Source organism: Haliotis rubra, unplaced genomic scaffold (genome assembly GCF_003918875.1).
Source record: "Haliotis rubra isolate DU_JTF1 unplaced genomic scaffold, ASM391887v1 Scf183, whole genome shotgun sequence".
NCBI lineage: Eukaryota > Metazoa > Mollusca > Gastropoda > Lepetellida > Haliotidae > Haliotis > Haliotis rubra.
Window position 1 is genome coordinate 287,356 of NW_025765814.1, and position 7,655 is coordinate 295,010.

Here is a 7,655-nt window from a genome sequence, read left to right on the forward strand (position 1 = left end):
TGTAATGATGCTTACAAGCGTCGAGGGAAGGGGAGGGGTGGGTAGGAGGGGGAGGGTCTGCGGAGTGGTAATCACATCACACATCAGCAGGAAATCTTTCCACCATATTTTCTTTTGATTGATTCAACTTTCATATTGTGGTGATGATGTTGTATGGCACGTTGGTACGTTCGGGAGTTGGGACTTCCAATACTCCTTGCTTGAAAGGGAATTCTGGTATTAAATTGTCATTCTTTGCTCTAGGTATTAAACACGTCAATGTTTTATTGGTTTTCATACACCTCTCTCTCTTAGACAAGAGACAACATGACAGCAATAAATTAAAGAAAACCTTACGAATAACTTCAGTGAACAACTGATGGTGTCCTGTGATGAAATGACTTATTGCAGAAACACTGATTCGCATGGACGCACGCAAGCATGCAATCGTGTAAACTCAAAGGAATAATTTCAAGAAAACATCAGTATTGCCTGTGAAATATTGATATATAAAAGTTCATAGTTTGATTGTGAGTAATAAGTATTATCAGCTTGCAATTCTAATTATGCAGGGCGTTGGCGTAGCCTATGGTTTAAGGCGTTGGCTCTACACGCCCAAGGCCTGGGTTCGATTCCTCATGCCGGATATTGATGGAATATGTTCAAAGATGGCGTAAAACCATACTCACTCACTCATTGTAGATATGGAAACCTTTCAATGCTGCTTGGTTCAATATTTTATAGGATGTAGTGAAACAATACAGTTTCTTCTTAAAGGATAATTGCATTTGGTGTTGATAATTTTCTTAAGAGCATATATTTCTTTCTTCACTGTGATGACAAGCATGCAAACAGACATCGACCGCTGAAGCTTTCTATAATGTTACCAACTGTGCATACCACAACGCTTCTGAGCAATGTTAATGCCAAACACTTCTATAGTGATTGTTCAATAACCTCGGTTTAGCAGCACGTATATTATGACACGTAAAATAATATCTCGATTAATAACAATGCTTGACATGAAATGAACTGATAAAAGAGAATTTAGGGTATTTCATAAGATAAATGATAGTCCTCGCGCTCAGGGTGATGATCACCAGTCGCAAGTCATCAGACAACATAGATGTGGCTGGAAGCTAGGGCTGATTAATGTCTTAATTTTGTTCACTTGGAACAAACTAATGATGAAAATCTTTAATTTGATCACCATGGCAATGGAGGGGATTTATTTGACTGTAAAGTTAAAATTTGCCATCGTGCTGGCGATCCTGCTCAACTGAAGTATTGATGGCGGGCCCTTTGAAGTGTGCCGGGTAATTTGTTTACAACGTGATTTACGCGACAGAGGGATTCCTATTTCATGAACCTATCTCATAATTGTGTATTCCAGGACGCTAATCAAAACCTTATCATGTATTTACACCTGAACTGCTTTCAATCAGGGTAGAGATGGGACGCAGAACGGTGCGGCGTTCTCCTGCTTAGCCGACGGTGGGTTCTGTATTTAGAATGTGGCTGGTTTTGTGACGATTTGTATCGGATTAGAAGCGTAAATCATGATAAAAGTCACGTGTTGTATGAAAATAATACAACGGGAAACATTAATATATATTATTCTTTGTTAACTTTTGTAAGGAGTTTTTGAGGTAACTTTCTGGGATGAACAGTTAATTGATTTGCTTCTATTCAGTCGAATCTCGGACGAAGTGGAAAGTCCAGAGCCTCGCGACCGGAAGTGCGAATGAGCTACAGTACAATAGTGACGTTTACTATTAGTTAATTGGTCATTACTAAGTTTGCGTAAACAAATCTACAGTTTGATTTGCAGTTATGTACACCGTCCTTTTTAAATCAGAGTTATAGAAATGGTTTAGCGTGTTTACTTACGTCGCACTTCCGGCACCGAAGCTCAAAACTTATGAACGCTTTGTAAATAAGAGTTGAAGCAATGATTGGGAGGACAATTGGACGAGTGATTGTTGTAAAATACAACCCGAGGGTATTTTTATTAAAAGATAAACGTTGATTTGACATGTAGTTTTTGACGGTTTGTCTGGGATCATTTGGCGGTAAATGAGTGAGTGAGTGAGTTTGGTTTTACGCCGCTTTTAGCAATATTCCAGCAATATCACGGCGGGGACACCAGAAATGGGCTTAACACATTGTACCCATGTGGGGAATCGAACCCGGGTCTTAGGCGTGACGAGCCAACGCCTTAACCACTAGGCTACCCCACCGCCCCGGCGGTAAATGGGTTACCGTGATGTCGATGGGGCTGCACGTCAGAGACTCGTTTTCCATTGGCTGAGAGCATGAGGACCAACTTGAAGCCGCGTTCTTTCGAAGCATGCATCTAAGATACATCTATGGTGTTATTGCAACACGTACACAATGTTTGTGACTTGTGAGTTGCAATCAAAACACTTTTCTAAATATTACGCTGTTTTCAGGAAAACATTTGACCAAAGCATCAGGTGTGTAGTTTCTATTGTACGTCAGTATACAAATCCTGGTATTGATCGTCTAAATACGGAATTCTTTAAGTATTCTTGAGATGTTTTAATGCCACATTTAGAGCTTTTTTACAACACGATATTGAAACTTTCTATTTCCCATAAAATGGATGCTTATTATATTGAGTGAAAATTTGCGTTGAATATTCCAAGACAGTTGACACTGTACATGAAAACAAGATGTGAACACTATTTCGTTCAAATGATATTAGCAATAAGAAGGAGAATATTGGCTAAAGAGCCAAAATATCTTCCCTCTTTCTGGATCATGTCAAAGATTTAACCCTTCGTAAGGTCAGACGATTTTCAGAGAATCAGTATTGATGATTTTTGGAAAGATTGGTTTATTGGTTGGTTGGTCGTTTAACGCCGCACTCAGCAATATTCCGGCTATATGGCGGCGGTCTGTGAATAATCGAGTCTGGACCAGACAATCCAGTGATTGACACCATGAGCATCGATCTACGCAATTGGGATAAAATCACATGTGCCAACCACGTCAGCGACCCTGACCAACGATCTCCTTAGTTGCTTCTTACAACAAGCATGGGTTACTGAAGACCAATTCTAACTCGGACCTTCACGGACAGATTTTGGAACACGTGCGTTTTGGGCGTTTCAGTGGAGCCAAGGCGCCTACGCGTGCGTTTAGCAGGATGTGCTTGGCGCCCATTTCCCCAGCACCAGGTGTCATATTATCATAGACAGTGGCATGTCTCTGCCTGATTCCATAGTAATCACCACCAGTCACCATCGGGTACACCCCTGGGACCCAGAAACATGTTGTGATACAAAATGAAATATGATTTTTAAAATCGCAGAATAATTTCAATCTTGAAATTCTTCATGTATGAAATCGTTTGATTCTGTAACACAATCACAACCGTCCTGGTCACGTTGAACAATGGAAAATACAGATGTGTGTGTTCATGGGATATCCTAACGGTTTGATTGCTGAGAAATGTTGCTTGTCGTGGCAGATAGCATCAGTTACCGACACATAAAATTCTGACAGGATTGAATTCTTTGATAACATGGGATGAGGACGATTGGAAATCCTTGGTAAATTGCCATCATCATTCCTTCAGGAACATCAAACCATTGAGACCGCTTTCAACTGTTTAACCCGATGTTCGTTCTCAATTCAAGACGAATACTCGTAAGATATTTCACAAATCTCGATTTCATCTTCAAACCTCATTACGTGAGCGAGGGTATGACGTTTTTACGCCAGTGTGTTCAGCCCTCGGTGCAACCCTTCCTGCGTCCTTTTCCCTCGCGTGTTGTTTTCATACACGACCAAGCAAAAACAGCTCAGATTGCTATAGCATTAACCTTTTTACGGTCGCGTAATGAAGCCTTAAGGAGAGGAATTCTCATCCGCAGTTGCCTCCCCTGCTGGTAACGTCTGCAATAAGAATTACGTCACCGCCATCTTGCTGGGAAACGACTTGCGGTGATTTACGCGTTTTGCGGCACCTCATCAAAAATTGTTCCCGTGAATTTTACTGGAAACGGAATCTGTCAAAGATATTCCCGTCAGGTGGAGTCTATAAACATGTTCAAAAACGAAGCGAGAAAACGAGGGAAGCTATGACAGGCGATCCATCAATGTTATCGTTGAAGCAAATTGCATACTAACATTTATGTTGACGCACCATGGCTTGTCTACTTACAATGGATCACTGAGTGGCGATCATAAAGTTCACGGAACAGGGATCGTATCCAATGGCTGATCCCGCGGGAGTTCGTGTCAGAAGCCCAGGATGACGCGTTGCTTTACAGTTGATTGGCTGCTGCTTGTTCTATCGAACTGGTAAATTAGTGGTTTCAGGAGTCAGTGAGGTAGTTTTTTTTCCGGTATAACCCTTACTTTTAGTGCCATTAATCTTTTTCGTTTGACGACTCTCCCAAGAATAGAACTTGCTTTCTGCCCACATTACTGTCTAGTTTCCGGTATGTGTGTTCGTGTAGGTAAACAGAGTTGGAAGTAATGGGAGGTTTGTATTCTTGATTGGCCGTACTTCTGCCTCCTGTGGCTGTGATCAGAAGAGGTTCTTAAATATTCCAACTTTGTTTAATCACCCTAAAATTTACTTGAAAAAACATTTCATTTCGGAAAATGTGTTCACACTTTAAATGACTTTTGATGAACTCGTCCAATAGTAGACATATTTTTCCAGTTAAGTCCATGCGTCATGGCCGAGTGAACTGATGATTTACAAAGTCAGAGAATTCATTTCATGGTTCGACTTTTTGACAACTCGGGTGAATTATGAAGACTCTAATTACCCGTTACATTCACTTGCGGTTAAGTATGGAATCCTAGAAGTGATTAACCAAAATTAAGCAATTTCAAGCATTTTGACACATTTTAGATGGGACAAAAATGCGTAAGGCGACATTTTCTGACATTGAAAAAATGTCTTCTTTTTTTTGTAGAATATACAATATCATTTTTAAAAAGAGCGACACTGCAACAAATGATCAAAATTTCGCTTTTGTCACATTGATTTATCATGACACTTTGTGCTTGTTTGTGTCTTGGTTTTTTTTGTGAGGGCGACAACGCGACAGTGTTCTGTTTAGGATTCCATATCGTCGAAAGACTATTTCATTGTTGAATCCTATGTAATATTACACATCCTATGCTGTATACCTACTTTTTACATGAACAATTCATTGTATTCCAAATGTGACCATTTAAATATTCAAAGTCGAACCCCACCGACAACAATTGTCTGTCTCAAGTCACACAAACCTAAGATGTGGTAATGACTTTGTTTGACTGACTGACTGACTGACTGTCTTTGGTTTTACGCCGCTTTTAGCAATATTCCAGCAACATCACGGCGGGGGACACCAGAAATGGGCTTCACACATTGTACCCATGTGGGGATTCGAACCCGGGTCTTTGGCGTGACGAGCCAACGCTTTAACCACTAGGCTACCCCACCGCCCGGACTTTGTTTGAGGTCACCTCAACGTAATTGCGGCAGGAAACGGTTGCCCTTTTTCGAGAACACCCGGTGTTACCACTGATTGAGGGATCCATTTCCACATATATATTTTGCGCCCAATGGAATATGTTTCTGCGTATAATCGAGACTGGTTATTCTCTGGCGTTAAGGTTTTACATCTACTGTCGACCGGGAACGGTGGGGTAGATTAGTGGTTAAAGCGTTCGCTCGTCACGCTGAAGACCCGGGTTCAATTCCTCACATGGGTACAATGTGTGAAGCCCATTTCTGGTGTACCCCACCGTGATATTGCTGGAATATTGCTAAAAGCGACGTAAAACCATATATATACTCACTCCCTCACTGTCGACCGATTTAGATTGGGTATGGTTCAGTGTCCTGTTCAAATTTAAATTTCAGTTTACGGAAAAGTTTTCAAAGTCGTCACATACTGATCTGACTGACAGCTATATGCTTGTCTGTCTTTATAGTAGAGAGTAAAGGGCGTAAACCCTGATTTGAAAGTGTGGAATCCTTAAAGCGACAAAACCATTTTCATTATCATTACAAATATCTGCAGACTAGCTTCCAATGTAAACCCGGGCTATATCATGTATTGACTATCAAATAGTGACAATAGCAGGTGAGCGTACACTGCCCTGTTGGTGCTAGATGTCAGAAACACATGCAATGGCAAGTCAATTGTTCACCTGAAAATACTCGGGAACATATGGGATAAGTGAATTGCATCAGTTGGGTTACAGATGCGTCCACGTTTTGAAAACTTTACTAGGCCTTGAATAATGTTTCCCTAATCAAACATATTTTGAACAAAAGGCATATGCTGCTTTTGAAATTATACTTTATAAAAATATAAAACAGTAAATATATCGTCTTATATTTTCTTAAATATGTTTTAGCCGACTTTAGCCGAAGTTTTCCTCTTTCTTTAAAATTTTGTTTTGAAATATTTTTAAAATGGCAAAGCATTCAGCGCAGATTCTATAAACTATATGTGTATTGATCAGTAACATTCACATATTTTTTGGGCAAATTGATGTATTTTCGTTGCTTGTGAAACATTTTCTGGAGAACATCGTCTTAATTAGGTTGGTTACATAATATCACACACGTTCTGTGTCGTCCTAAGTACATGAAACTAAATGATGACATTCCAGGTTAAAAGCATTCTTTGTGATCTCTTCAAAATCTGCATGTGAAAACACAGCCCTGGGTACAACAAACAATAAACACCCTTGCCGTAACCAGATCCAAAGTAGCACGAACATGGACGAACAGTTGGCCGCTTTTCTCCACTGCTGCGCTGAACGGTCTCAGCGCCGAAGCCAGCTCTTTACACTACGCGAAGGAGTAGCTTTCTGTTGCTGGTGATGCACAGAGCTTTGACATGTGCCGGGAAGTCGTGATATAATTACTAATATTATCTACAGACCTACCATGGACGTCAGATGTGACGGACATCAAAAAGCATATTTACATAGGTTAAGTACAGTCTGTAATAGATGGATGTGTGGTCTGTCTGCAGCGACAGCGTTATCTGCATGCCAAACCGCAACGCCACTGCAACGATGTGTCACCCACTCGTCTCCATCTATGAGCCACGTCTTACATCAAAGTTATTCCTGTGCCATGCCGACTGGTCAAGGGTCGGCGTCTGTCACCATTATCCCATCGTTGGTCATCTGTTACGGTATATACTGCTCATGTTATGTTACGGATACGTAAAACAATATGTGTACTTCCCAAGGAGCTTAGCTTATTGTTACGGACCCCGGGATAATGATGTCACGTGGTATGAGTATGCCCCTGTGTGGAGCCATGCGGGTTATGAATGGAATACTAGTGGGTTTGTTAAAGGAATCAAAGTCGTCGGTAACCATGGTAATACAGATGACATTAATGACTGACTGACTGAGTTTGGTTTTACGCCGCTTTTAGCAATATTCCAGCAACATCACGGTGGGGGACACCAGAAATGGGCTTCACACATTGTACCCATGTGGGGATTCGAACCCGGGTCTTCGGCGTGACGAGCCTACGCTTTAACCATTAGGCTACCCCACCGCCCCTGACAGTAATGAGGATATATACTTATATATGCATAGTGGTATATTGCATGAATACAATTGCCTTGACAAGTAAAGGACAAGATTAAGATAACGATAATAAGATCCTGAAC